This window comes from Mus pahari, chromosome 20, assembly GCF_900095145.1.
Source record: "Mus pahari chromosome 20, PAHARI_EIJ_v1.1, whole genome shotgun sequence".
Lineage (NCBI taxonomy): Eukaryota > Metazoa > Chordata > Mammalia > Rodentia > Muridae > Mus > Mus pahari.
In genome coordinates, this window is record NC_034609.1 from 1,505,065 (window position 1) to 1,512,712 (window position 7,648).

Consider the following 7,648-nt stretch of genomic DNA (forward strand, 5'->3'; position numbering starts at 1 on the left):
GAGAGAGAGAGAGAGAGAGAGAGAGAGAGAGAGAGAGAGAGAGAGAGAGAGAGAAAGTTACACGCAGGCACCACACAGACAAACAAAGCAAACTGAAGCCAAACTGTTATAATAATACCCAGAGACTCAGAGTTAAAGCTGGGTTTCAGTAAAAAGGGACAACAGAGAAAATTTGTTAGCTACTCATGACAGGCTATAGAATCTAGAATTCCCACAACTATGCAAGGTGGATGTCACTTTCGGAGTATAAACAGGGACTCTGATCAATAACTGTCTTTAGCTGTTATCAAAGAGAGCCTGAGGGTTTAAACACAGCTCTAACAGCTCAGTTCCCACAGATTCCCTTTCTCTGCACGATGGCCCATGGAACATTGATGGAGTCAGTGCACTAAGAGGGAAGTGAGGAAGTGAACCTCAGATAAGAAAGCACTAGGAGAGAGGCAAGGGATGAGGGAAAGGAGCCTTAAAGCAGAATGAATGACGCAGCAGTAGCTGCCAATCAAGCTCCACTATTATGATGGATGGCATTGGGGGTGTGAGGAGTAGGGGAGCCAGAGAGCTGGAGACACCAAATAGCTTGAGCTCCAACAAGAACTTCAATGCTCCGTGAGTGTCTGTCACAACCAGTGTGGATGGCTTTAGTTTTAATGTTAGCTTTTTAAAAAATATACATTTACATAAGCAGCCAAGTACCCATCTTACCACTTTTAATATGTACCCTCAAGGAGTCGATTAAAAATTCCCATATCAAAGGACTTACATACAACAGCTTTGGTTAATTTACTAATTCATCTAATCAGCCTAATGTACTAGTAGCCCATTTTCCTAACCCATGTAATAATTCTCACATTGAAAAGGAAATGCCTTCCAACTCTCTTTCTGAAGTATTAGGGAAAATATACAGAGCCATCCTTCTAGATGATCAGTCATGATTTTAATATATTTATGAGGACAGTTGGTTGAATTGTGTTCTGGTATAATTTAGGGTCTTTGAACGCTACTCTTTCAAGCATTTCAAGTGCTGCATTTATGATCTTATTTGTGCCATTCATTTTTCTTTTTGGCAAATCTGTTCTCTATATAGCATGGAGATATACATAAATCAGGTTCTAAGTGGCTTATCAAAAATTCTGAGTTAGAAAATTTAGAATGAAACAAGTTTTCACCAAGTGTAAAAGCTGTGAAGCAAGAGTAGCTTTCACAGCCAGAGAACCAAAGAAAAGGGGAATCCGGTGTGTATGTGTATTTATGTCTGTCTGTCTGTCTGTCTGTCTGTCTGTCTGTCTGTCTGTATTTGTGTGTGTCTGTGTGTGTCTTTGTGTGTATGTGTGTGTTTGTATGTGTGTTTGTATGTATACATATATATATATATATGTGTGTGTGTGTGTGTGTGTGTGCGTGTGTGTGTGTGTGTGTATGTGTGTGTATGTATGTATGTATGTATGTATGTATGTGTCTGTGTGTGTCCTTGCATACACCCATGCAGAGGTCATAAGTCAGCTTTTTGTCATTTTTAAGTAGCTTCCTGCCTCATTTTCTGAGACAGAGGCACTAGCTGGGAGTCAATGCTCACTGATGAGGCTTGGTTGGTGGGACATTGAGCCCTGGGTAACCTCCTTCTCTCAGTCTCCCAAGATTTAAACGTGCTATCACAATCCCCAGTGTCTTAGTTAGGGTTCTATGACAGTGAGGAGACACCATGACCATGGTAATTTTTATAAAGGAAAGCATTTAACAGGGTTTGCTTACAGCTTCAGAGGTTTAGTCCATTACCCTCATAGCTGGGTGCGTGGCAGAACACAGGTAGACATGGCAGCTGAGAGTTCTACATCAGAATCCAAAGGCAGGATACACTTCCTCTAACAAGGCCATACCTCTTAATCTTTTCAAATAGTGCCACACCCTGGTGACCAAGCATTCAAATCTATGAGCCTATGGGGGAGGGGGGCTCTTATGTAAAGCTGCCATATATAGCTCTTTACCTGGGTACTGAGATCCCACACGCTTCCTCGTACTTATATTTGTTTTTGTCCCCAGCACAGAGAGACAAAAAGGATCTTGAGCCCAGGTAACTGAAATCCTGGCATCCGTTTTGTCTGTCAGAGCTCCTAGACATGGCTAACTGCATTCTTCCATCTGACCCTCCCCTACTCCCTTCATATGCAATATTCTAGCTCCTAGATATATTGGAGAGGTTTATGCAGAAATTCATGAAGCTTCTACAAGCCCCTTTCCCCAGTTCCTTTCATTTGGCTTCTTTTGCTCAGTAACATATTCCATCTCTCTTTCCCCAGGCGGCCTCTCAGAATCCTTTTCCTATGTGATCTGCAAGTACTCCTTTCTTCTCACATCCCTTTAAAATGTTTATATTTATCCTCTAATGCCAAGTCATCTATATCAAATCTCTCATTTTACTAACCAAATACAATATACGTGGCACATATAGGGACAGAATAGGATTCCTTATGTACTATCCATTTTTAGTTTTGACTATTACAAGCTCTATAATAAGAACTCAGCAGTTCCAACTCTAAAAATCAATGATTTATCTGTTTTGCGACTTATGATGAATTTGGTCATTGAATGTAGTCACCTAGACAAATTATAACAATATTGATGGTTTGAGATAAAGAAAAGTCACATATTGCCTTTAAAAAAAATTGGTTTATTTTTGCTTTTTGTATATAATGGCTTATCCAGAAGAGGGCATTTGATTCCCAGGAAGTGGAGTTACAGGAAGTTGGGTGCTAGGGAGCCAGTCCTGGTCCAAATAGCCAGTAATTTTAACTGCTGATCCATTTATACAGGCCCTGCATATTACCTCTTTTAATGAACAAATAAAAATTACATATATTTATAGTACATAAAGTGCTGTGTCAATGGACATGTAAATTGTGGGATAGCTATATTGAACTAACTATAATATGCATTTTTGTTGTTATTGAAAGTACTTGAAATCCACTCATTTAATAAATTCCAAATGTACTAAACATAACTATTAACTATAGTCAACATATTATACAGTTGGTCTCATCAATTTATTCTTCCTATGTACTATGGAATACTCTTCCAACATAGCAGCCATTACCACCCTAATCAGATCAGTTGTTATTTCTGATCACCCACCCAGGTTCACCCATGTTGTAAAAATAATTGACTTCCTTTTGAAATGCTGAATAGTATTCTGTTGTGTGTCTGTTTGTTCTGTCTTTCTTTCTTAAAAACAAAACAAACAAAAAGCAGGCACTTGTGTAATCTAGTTTAGCCTGGAATTTACCCTATAGTCAAGAAGGACCTTGAACTCCTGATTCTCTTGTCTCTCTCTTCCAAGTTCTGGGTTACAGAAATACAATACTGAGTCCTGTGTAGTTCTTGGGGTTTAACCCAGGGCTCTTTGTGTATCAGCCAGTCACTCTACCTACTGAGCTTCTATTTTTTTCTGATCAGTTTACCTGTTGATGGAGACTTCAATTGGTTCCATACATTGGCTTTCATTAATCTTACTGGAATTACACAGGTGTACAGATACCCCTTAAAAAAACATTTTATTGATTCTTTGTGAATTTCACATTATGCACCCCAATCCCTCATCTTTTCATCTCTTCATATCAACCCTCTACCCTTGCAAACTCCTCCAAAAGAAAATAAAACCCAAACAAACCATCTCATTGTAGAAGCTTCAGTGTGTCACATGGCATACTCTTTGGTCCAAACATCTTTACTTGTAAATGTTCATTGCAGTGAGTCATTGGTCTGGTTTAATGGGGTAGATGTTGGGGTAGGCTAACTCAAAACCCTGAATCTGGATCTGGGTGGTAGCTGAGTTTTCCCAGCCAGCTCTACTCCATCCACACAACCAGAGTGAGCTGCCTAGGCTGCAGCTGACAGGGGCCAATTCTCCGTTTCTCAGGACCAGCTGTTCCTCCTGCCACAGGTAGGGAGGGGTTGAGGAGGTAGGGCATCTCTCCCTTGTCCATACCACCTCAAAGCAAATGAGAAGAGCCAGCTTTCCTTTCCTCACACCTCTGGCTGGCTCACCTGTTCCTTCTGTCACTAGGGTTAGATCTATTCCTGCCCAAGTGAGTCGCAGAGCTTTCTCTCCAGGGTGCTGCAGCTGGTGAGGGGCAGGCCCAGCTCTCCCACTCTCATGACCCCAGGCAGATATCCCTTCAAGATAAGAATTTAATTTCTTTTGGATGTATCCTCAGGATTGGGGGTGCTTGATCATATGGTGGCTCTATGTTTAATGTTTGAGGAACAACTATATTATTTTTCATAATAACTTGTGTTTGTCTGTGTCCTATTGCTATGAAGAAACACCAAGACCATGGAAACTCTTATTATAGAAACACACATTTTATTGGGGCTATTTTACTGTTTTAGAGGTTTAGTCCATTATCAGCATGGCAAAAAGCATGGCTGCATGAAGTTAGACATGGTGCTGGAGAAGGAACTGAGAGTTCATCCAGATTCACAGGTAGCAGGAAGAAAAAGCCACTGGGCCTAGCTTGTGCATCTGAAGCTTAAAAGACATGTCCTCCCAGCGGCCTGCTCCCCCCCACCCCCACCCCCAATGACGTACTTCCTCCAGCAAGACTACATCTATCCCAGCAAGGCTACATTTCCTAATTCTTTCAAATAGTGCCAGTGCTTATTTGTTCCAATATATGAGACTGCATTGGGAACACATTCTTATTCAAACCATCATGTAGCTGAACTAATCAATAGGCATTACCACAGAGAGTGGTGGCTGTAATCCCAATACTGGGGAGACTCAAGCTTCATATGTTTGAGTCCAGCCTGGGATGTATTATCAAGAATTTATCTCAAAAAAAGATAGATGATAGGTAGATGATAGGTAGATAGATAGATAGATAGATAGATAGATAGATAGATAGATAGATAGATAGATAGATAGATAGATAGATAGGCAGATAATCTGGATCCAAACATGCAGAAGATTTCATATATATCTATCAACTACTGGTATTTTCTGTCTTCTTTTGATAATTGCCATTCTTAAAAATACAGGTAGTTTTCCAGTTAAGTCGTGTTGAATTCACACACACACACACACACACACACACATACAAACTCACACTCACACATTTCGTTTGTCTAGTGAACAGATGGCTGTTTGGGTCATTTGCCCATTTTTAATTGAGTTGTTTCCTTGATGTTGAGTTCATAAATATTGCAAGAGCAAGCCATACCCACTGTATGTTTTGTAAATGCTTTCTTCAATCCTGTTTTGCTTCTTGTCAGCATGGGGCATTCTTTCTTTTCCTACAGGCTTTAACAGACTTCGATGCCATTTATCTGGGCATGCTTTTCCGGCTTGAATTTTCAGTGTTATACCAAAACAGTTTTTTCCCACATTGGTGCCAGGAAGTTTTTTCTTCTGTGTTGTCTTCAGAAACTTTCACAGCTTTAGGACCTAGAATTTAAGCTTGAGTACATTTCCAGCTGTTAATTGTCTAAGATGTGTCATAAAATTCTAATTATATTTTCCATGTGGATATTCTGTTTCCTAAGATCATTTTGTAAATAAACTATCTTTTCTTATCAAATGTTCATGGCATCTTTATCCTAATTCCATTGGTAATAAATGTATGGGCCTGTTTCTGACCTCTATTTTGTTTCACTGGCTTCTGACTTTTTATGCCAACATCATGCTATTTTGATGGTTATAGCTTTCTAATACATTTTAAGATCAGGTAGTTTGGAGCTTGATGCACAGCTCCTTTGATGCAAGACAGATATATCTTCTGTTCTTCTTCCTCCATGGTTACATTTTTTTTTTAAAAGATTTATTTATTTATTATATGTAAGTACACTGTAGCTGTCTTCAGACACTCCAGAAGAGGGAGTTAGATCTTGTTACAGATGGTTATGAGCCACCATGTGGTTGCTGGGATTTGAACTCCGGACCTTCGGAAGAGCAGTCAGGTGCTCTTACCCACTGAGCCATCTCACCAGCCCCCATGGTTACATTTTAAACACTAGACTTTTTCGTTCTTTTCTTTTTTTTTAATTTGTAATTATATTTATGTACAGAAAACTTAGTGTACATTTAACCCAATTTAGTGGCAAGTTCTTTAGCTTTTGCCTTTTCCAGCTTAGCAATGCAAGCCACAGACTTAGGACCCAGGATGCTGCCTCCCCAGTGGCGACAGATCTCGTCATATCTGTCATTATAATTGGTCCTAATAGCGTCCACCAGCTTAACCAGAGCACCCTTGTCTTCCGAGTTAACCTGTGTGAAGGCAACAGTGGTGCATGTCTTTCTGTGGACCAGGCGCCCCAGCCTGGCCTTTCCCTTGATGATGCAGTAGGGCACCCTCATCTTTTGACACAGGGCAGGCAGGAAAAACACCAGCTCAGTGGGGTCCACATCAAGGGCAATCACCACTAGCTGAGCCTTCTTGTTCTCCACCAAGGTGGTGACCATATTGACTCCTGCTCGGAGGACAGGTGGTCTCTCAGCTGGGACGTCGCCTTTGCCAGCAACTTTCTTCTCAGCATGGGCCTTTGCTTCTTCTCTTGCTTTGTCTCTGGCCTGTAGTTATGGAGCTTAAGCAGCTGAGTAGCTGTCTGCCTGTCCAGGGCCTGGGTGAACTGATTAATGGCAGGAGGTACTTTGAGCCGCTTATAGAGGATGGCTCTTTGCCGCTGCAGCCTGATGTAGTGGGGTGGGGGGCGTTTAACGAAGAAGCATGTGAGATCTCTTTTGGGTTGGATGCCCTGGCCAATGCCGAAGTTCTTGGGCCTTTTCTCAAACAAAGAATTGACCACCTTTTTGGCCTCCTGTTTCTTGAGGACAGTGGGGACCGGAGCCACCTTCTTCCCCTTGGCCTTCTTTCCTTTGCGCATCTTGCTAGGCTGGTGGATAGCTTTTCTTTTCTTTTGTTTGCACACATTCCTAAGTCTTTTGAAATGAGGTTTCATTCTGCAGACTGTGTCAGCTGCAGACTCCTTATCTTCTTGTCCTAGCCTCCAGATGTTTGGAATACAGGTCCATGGCTCCATGTGTTACATTCTATGCTTGCAGGCACATCCTGCTTTTCTGCAACTATCAAGGAAAAATCATGGATTTTTTTTGTCCTTTGTTATGCAAGTGAAGCTTATGGCATCCTTTGATTTGTTTACATTGAACCATCCTTGTATTCCAGCAATGACTCTTGCTCTGCAGTTATTAGACTCTGGTATTCAGGTAAAGGTAGACTCATGAATGGATGGAGCTTGAAAGAACTACTTCTTCACCAGCTGTTTTGAATGGTTGAAATTTTTCATCTAGGAAACCATTCGTTCCTGAGCTTTTTTTATTGATAAGAGATGTTATTACTGACTCAATCCCCTTACTTCTGGTTAATCACATCTCATTCTGATATCATGATTATCAACTGATCTGAAATGTCAAGATGTACAAGATAATTACTGAGCATCTGAAATAGCATGTGTACATGCAAGGTTAACAGTACAAAACCCTGCTTTACCATTGGACCGCTAGTGAGTATGTGGATCTGGGCTTTCTTTACATTTCAATTGTACATTGTTCAGTATGTGAAACAATGAGCATGAACCTACTTTTGGCGTAGTTCACCAAAGAAATATAAGCATGCTTTATACTGTGATTCATTTTATAAGT

The 7,648-nt window shown here is 40.7% G+C and overlaps 1 pseudogene; it reads right to left on the reverse strand.

Moving 5' to 3' along the window:
- Positions 1–6,073: 6,073 nt before the first annotated feature.
- Positions 6,074–6,879, reverse strand: LOC110337623 (annotated as a pseudogene).
- Between the last annotated feature and the right edge of the window lie 769 nt (positions 6,880–7,648).